This window comes from Eleginops maclovinus, chromosome 19 (assembly GCF_036324505.1).
Source record: "Eleginops maclovinus isolate JMC-PN-2008 ecotype Puerto Natales chromosome 19, JC_Emac_rtc_rv5, whole genome shotgun sequence".
Lineage (NCBI taxonomy): Eukaryota > Metazoa > Chordata > Actinopteri > Perciformes > Eleginopidae > Eleginops > Eleginops maclovinus.
Window position 1 is genome coordinate 9,020,270 of NC_086367.1, and position 7,226 is coordinate 9,027,495.

The 7,226-nt window shown below is 44.4% G+C and overlaps 1 long non-coding RNA gene across 1 annotated transcript in view; it reads right to left on the bottom strand.

The window, feature by feature from the left end:
* The window catches only part of LOC134881163 (uncharacterized), a 39,666-nt gene extending 33,094 nt beyond the window's left edge, over positions 1-6,572 (bottom strand). The window contains exons 1-2 of the long non-coding RNA XR_010168007.1: positions 6,451-6,572; positions 5,634-5,714 (exon numbers count right to left, since the gene is read on the bottom strand). This is a non-coding gene — a long non-coding RNA (uncharacterized LOC134881163). The remainder of the gene's footprint in view (positions 1-5,633; positions 5,715-6,450) is intronic.
* Between the last annotated feature and the right edge of the window lie 654 nt (positions 6,573-7,226).

The following is a 7,226-nucleotide window of genomic DNA, read 5'->3' on the forward strand; positions in this document are numbered from 1 at the left end:
TCAAGCTGCTGCTTACACCCAATAAAGTGTCAGCTTTTGTTATTGTTAGACAGGTGAGGTGACTATAAGTCATTGCTTGGGTGTTTCTGTCTCCAGTCTGCACTGTGTGTGTGTGGCAGTACTACACACCCCCGTGTCTGGTCGTGGCTGCCCTGAAGGCCTCTGCTAACCCGTTCCCATGGTTCCACTATAGCGACTGTGGACTTCCTCCGGGGACACCTCCCACTCACTGGTTTGTTTTCATCCTTAATGGGAGCTCATCTTACACTCTTTATGGTGTGTGCGTGTGAAGTAAACAGTTTGTGTGTGTTTCTTTTCTGTGCATGCACCTGCAAGGACAAAGGCATGTCATCAGGTACGATCGTGTATGTGTGTAAGCTTACACAAGTCTGTGCAGCATAAATGTTGTGTGAGTAAGTGTGGATCTACAGACAATAGGCATCTTGAGTTCTCCTCCTTTTGTTTTTGCCCATGAGGCGGAGAGGAAGATGAAGGAAGAATGTATCTTTTGAGTGTCTGGAGACGTCTGTGAGGGATCCATTCATATTTTGGAATAATTGCTTTTAAGTGCTGAAATATAACAGCCAAATGGCTCGTGGAACAAAGAGGGTTTGTGGGGGATGGAAAATGAAGCATTTACATCCAGGGAGTAATGAGGGGATTTTCCTGAGAGATGACAGTGAAGAAGAGGATCAGAGGAGGATCAGTGGAGGACAGAGGGAGAGAGAGGTAAAACAGAGAGAACACATCAGATCAAGGGGTGGCAATAACACCCATCGAGACAAGTGTTTTGGCTGCAAATTTGGCCCCAGACTGTGTAGCACTCTGGCCAAAGCATCATGCAGACAAGCACATTTCTCTCAGCCAGTTTGAAGCCTACAGGTGTTTGTGCTTTATGAGAGGCTGTACCTCAGCAGGGTCTGCAGCAGCAGAGCGAGCCAAGGAGGATTTGGGCTGTGGGACTCAACCACATCATGAAGTGCGGCCTTCTGGCAGGCCACTCGCAGCAGGGCACGGCAGACCAGAACATAAACAAAGTCAGTCCTTAAAATCCATCCATCAAAACAGGTCCACCAGGGAAGCAGAACCCATCAATCTCACTCACTGAGACAGACGCAGGAACAGATTATTGAGGACACGGAAAGGAGTTATATCATGTTTTGGTAGACGTTTAGTCAGTAAGGTAAACCACTGCCATCTAGACGTGTTATTTATTAAGCATAAATTCAACAAAAACATTTATTTTTCCTTGTGTTTTTCAGAGAACTGTCATTCTACTCTGCTTCAAAGTCGCCCTGTATTTTGCCCAAGAGCAGCCCTGAAGTTTTCTTTTGTGGTTTTTGGAAATGCCCCCACTTTTCCGGCCCTGCTCCAATTTTCTTTAAATACAACCGTAATTGGTTTGATTTCCTACCTCCGGCCTGGCGGTAAGGGGGGGCTGGGGTAACTAGCAGTGGTTGAAGCTAGCGAGGGCCAGCCGAAAGGGGACCCAGCCCACAGCAGGCGATCTGCATGCTTGGGTGGCAAATACAGTTTGGACTTCAGTGCCAGGACCACTATTCCGCCGTTTAAAGACTGTTTATGGGTTATATGCTGGAGGCCCATCAGTGGAAACTTGTCATAAATCAGCCCAGAAAAGCGCATTCAGAAATATAGCTTCTAACACCAGAATGTGTCTGAACCATAAGCATGCACACATCATAACCTTGCATACCAGAAACCTTTCCCCTTTTGTCCCACACACATCCATCACACCCCTGCCAATAAATCTTGCGACATTATCACAAACGCATTCCAGCCTCCAAATCAAAACCAGTGTACTGCAGAAAGTCTTTTCTTTGACATTTCTGTCATGGCTAGGCAGACAGACAGAGAGGAGAGCGAGTGAGCTGCTCATCAGGCAGGCGTGAGTAATCAAAAAGGAAATAAGACGTAGCGTCTGGGAGAGGCCAAGCAGCCCCTACTGATCTACAGCCAGCTCATTGTTCTGGCCTTCTATTGTTTTATGCTTGGTTAGCAAAGCAGAGAGCAGCCAGCCAAGAAGAAGCCACTTTAGATCTGTCCTTGTCATGGGAGCAGAGATGTTCCTCAGGAGGTGGCACTAAAGGTGAGGGGGGGGATCCTGGGAAATCAGTGCCCACCATGGCGCTGCTGTAATTCTCTTTGTGGGTGCAAAAGCATAATGACATTCAGTCTATTATTATTATTATTATTATTATTACTGTATTATGTTAAAGTGGATTTCATCCACGCAAGTAACTGAGAATGAAGCCTTCAGATTTGAGGCGGAAACTGGATCTACACATTTAAAAGCCTCTGTCTGGGGTAGAAATCGTGTCACATTTTTTTTACTGCAGCCAGCAGCAACCCGGAGCGGACGTGTTATGGGGATTCCGGGGCCAAACACAGCTTATTAATGTAGGATGCGGAGACAGTAGAGGAGTTTGTCTTCTTATGATGGCTGGGAATAAAAACAGACACGCTTCCAACCAAAGCAAGATTTTGGGGTCTATGTGGGCAACAGAAATGGACCCAGGAGGCTTCCGTAGCATTGGTGCAGAGAGAACACAGGGACTCTTCCAAAAATGGCACAAGTGCACGCATGAACACACACACACACAAAAAACGTGTTGCCTTCCCGGCAACCAACATTCATCTCCGTGGAAAAATATGGTAACCGATGCATTAAAGCCCAGGACTTTGAGGGATTGCAGGGACGCAGTGGCATTAGAAACAGACAGACCAGTGGGAAACACACCCCACAATATCCAGAAAAGCTGAAGAGTTTGTCCAGCAAAATGGGTCAGTGCAGAAGCACACACACACACACACACACACACACACACACACACACACACACACACACACACACACACACACACACACACACACACACACACACACACACACACACACACACACACACACACACACACACACACACACACACACACACACACACACACACACACACACACACACACACACACACACAATATCCGGGCTTATGCAATACAGAAGAAATACAGTTGGAAAATGATGCGTTTATGTGCATGTATTTTAACATATTGATGCACGTTTGTCAATCCTTAGATACGTGCAGCCTCCTCCGCATATCTAAATGCCGCACTATCAGAGGAAGACCTACTCCATAATTAGAGCGATTTAAAAGAATAAAGGCCACAGTGACTTTCTCCGCAAAACTGGCCTTGCTCCTAAAAAAACAACTTTTATAAAAAATAATATGGCTTTGGAAGTTGAACAGAAAATAGCTCAATAAAAAAGAATTGAATCCCCAACATATGCCGGCTGAGGCCTGCGTTTCTGTTGCTTTAGAACACCAAATGATGGTGTTCTAAAGCAACGACCCTTTCCTCAGTATCCAGCTATAGGTCTCTCCAGTCTCCACATAAGTGAACCATACAAATGTTCAATTCAAACAGCTGGATGTCTGTCAGTGTCAGACAGGACTTTTACTGCAGGGTTTACAGGGTGAGTGAGCTGCAGCTTTCATTGCTCAATCGAAACAAATTCCCAAAAGACAAAAAGCCGATCCCACTCACGGCTAAGCAGAAAAATAGAAGCCAAAGATACGCTCCAAATCATAACTGTAAACCAGCCTGATGACCTGACAGGCTGGAGAAGTAACACAGACTGTCTTATTAATGCTTAAAGCATTCTGACAGAGCCTTTTGTTACTTACTTAAACCACGCTGCCTGCAACGACCTAATGGAAGTCTAAAAGCCATTAGGATAGCGGGCTTAGCCCTCACACACCATGCACAGAGGCTATGAAGGAGCAGCTAAGGGCAATCAATACATCTCCCCCCATTCTCCTCCTCCTCCGTTCCTCCTCTGGTGTTCAAGCTAAATGTCATAGCATCTTCTAGTGCTGCGGGCGAGTAAAGGAGACACTTAAGTTAGGATTGGAAAGAAACCAGGTACAGAGGGCTGGCACCTGCAGAGTGTGCGTACAGAAATGTTGGCTACAAGTAAGTTGCCTTTTGCTCTAGGCTTCTATGTTCAGTTGTTTCTGCTGGTCACTAATGTTGAGCATCATGGTCATACACAGCAGCTGCTTCTGACAACTGTGCATCACAGACAGCACAAAAGCCAAGTTCAAAACAGAGAGGGGCTTTACTGTTAGCAGGGGCACGTGAGTGTAGTCTGTTGTCATTTTACCATGGCGACATGGCAGGGAGGAGTCAGTCGGGGCGTTTCTCTTTAACGGGCCTGGACTCTGCATGGCTGGCATGAAAAGAAAGCCAGTGAGCTGCAGACGGATGGCAGAACCTAAAACTTCAAAGACCTCCTCTCTTTCCCCCTAGATGTGCTACATGGCTATGGAAGGGAACCTGCTTGTTCACTTAAGCACAAAGACACGCAGGCACACTGTCTCTTATGCACACAAACACACACACACCTGGGATTATCAGCACACCCAAAAGACCTTTCCTGATTCGTTTTCAAGAAGGAACAACAGGAGCATGGTTTGGTTATAAAAATACACAAACGCAGACATGTAGTATTACACAAATGCACAAGTGCAGAGCCACAGGAATAACTCACCACATACCAGACAGATATTTCGCCGCATAAATTGCAAGGTAAATCTTCCTCTGTGTGGAACTAAGGTGGGGGTGTGGCTGCTGACAGAGCAAACTCTTTTATGTCTTATAGTTTTTACATGGCAGACAAAATAAAACAGGCCTCTATTGTACTCTCATAAAGAGCCTAAACAACCTGGACAAAGGCCCCAGGAGGCATCAAACATCTGACGTCACAAGGTGTCTTTCAAACACACAGCTGACAAAGACTCAGAGTTACTGTTTTTCTCTTTAAAACCACTTAGTTTAAGACCCACATCTCTCCTTATCCTTCACTCTCACATGCACAAAACCTCCTTCATGCTTCCTGTGAAAAAGTGCTGACCGTGTAAAGGAGATAAGAAGAAACCCCAGGGAGAAAAGTCACTGCCAGCTTTCAGAGTTCACCCTTTTCAGCTCACTGTGGCTGAGTACCCTCTAGTGGTAATAACGGTGAACAGCACTTCTCCTTCCTGATATTTGTATTCCTGAACCCCTCACTGTGCCTCTTTACCAGCCAACAGCCGCAGTTAACCGCAGCTCTGCCACAGGGTGTGACTGCAGGACCCAGATGGGGTGAGTGGCAAACAAGGGGGAAGGGGGTGAGGCAGCTTTTTGTGGGCCGCCCAAGGGGGTCCACCACAGCCCCCTATCTCCCTACCACAGTAGCCACCGAGCCCCGGAGAGAGAAAGCCACCCCACCACACTTTAATGAGGGCTAAAATAAACAATGTGAGCACACAAACCCAACCCGACTGGTTGACTGCAGGCACTGGAGTGGGGCAGATAAGCTGGGCTGTTACTCGGTGGTCTCAAGGTTTGATGGAGTGGCTGATGCCACAATGAACTCCAATATGAACTGCACTTGTTTGGCTATGTTGGACCCTCACAACACTCAAACAATGAAAGTGTTTGTTACAGTGGCAGCAAGCCCCCAATGGAAGACTAATAAAACAGTAAAGCTTTCGTTTAGTTTGAAATGACCAACTTTGGGCACTCATATTCAATTTTAAGGTCAGTATAAAGGTCAAATGAATACTCACTCACCTGTGATGGTATGTAGCCACCCGGATACTGTAGTTTTGGTTTCCATTGCCCAGGTTTGAAATTTCCATCTGAGATTTCTGTCTACATCAACACAAAGGAGGAAAGTGGTATTTGAAATATGTTGCAGAAAAACTATATTTACCTGTTCCCCACTAGTAATATGTAAATGTAATTCCACTCACACACTATAGCATCAGTAATGCTTACATTTTGCTTTTAATAACTGAACTTGCAATATATTTAAATGGAGGAGTTTTACTAGTTGCTTCACATTGGTATTGTGAAATAAAAAAAGTAAAATATACTTTCTTTACCACTGCTTTTCACACTAATGTGTACCAAGTGTAACAAGACCCACTGTTCATGCCAAGATATATTTTCTGTTGTAGTTATACGTGTGATTCTTACATTGAGGGAGCGCTGCAAACTAAAGTCTTGTCACCTGCATTGTATTGTGTGGTAGCGACATTAAATTATCCGAAACAGTATATTGTGGAACTTTGCGGGAAAAAAACACCTCCTAATACCACATTGAACCCTCGACATACAATACATTGCCAAATCACTGATATTGCATTTAAAACACAGAAAACATTTAAATACTCTCGAGTTTCATGCTAGCACAGTGTGCCACTCTGCATCACTCTTAGCATGTTGATGTGTCTTTCAGAGCACGCGGAGTATATATGGGCTTATTTATGAGTAACTATATGAATACCAGACAAAAACCTCTGTGCTGCTGCCAAAAAAAGAATTATAGGATGATGGGTCAATGACAGCTTGTACGACTTGAAGAAGTTTGGCAAGAAAAACACACCTTTCTGCAGGGTCGACAAGGCCTCGGCGCTCCTGCTAACTAGTTTCAGACGACGAGTATTTAGAGGGTCGCGAGCTGATGCCAACATATTTTCTGAATAAAGGCCAACTCCACTGAAGTTATAAGGAGAAAATAAAGGCCATGGAAGGCATTATGGCGGCGGTGAGATATTCAGTACTGTATTAGACTGACATAAATGCCTGTTTACCACTAGCCAAAATCAACAACAACAACAACAACAACAACAACAACAACACAGTGAGGTCTGTGCCAGGCGACCAGCCGCTGAGGACTGCAGTGACTTTACACACTTGTGGACACAGTAGCTAATTATGTAAATTAACGAGCTACTGTAGCGGTACTTAGATATTATACTCAAGTAAAAGAAGAGGAAGGAAGTAACTAAGTACTTTTACTTTACTTGACTACATTTTTTAGTTACTTGTACTTTACTCACAGATGGGAGAAGTACTCAGATCTTGCACTTGAGTAAAAGTAGAAGTACCAGAGTAGGAATACTCTGTTACAAGTAAAAGTACTGCAATCAAAATGTTACTTAGGTAGAAGTACAACAGTAGCCTATTTGCATAATTACATTCTCAAAGTACCAAAAGTAAAAGTACTCTAGGATCAAGGTAAATCAGTACTTTGTTTGTCCACAACAGTACAAAGCTACTTGATGCAGCAATACTATCTAGAAATGTCCATTATATATAAATTCAGAAGCACTTACAATAGTATGACTAGCTTGAAGTGAATATATCTGCACTTTCCTT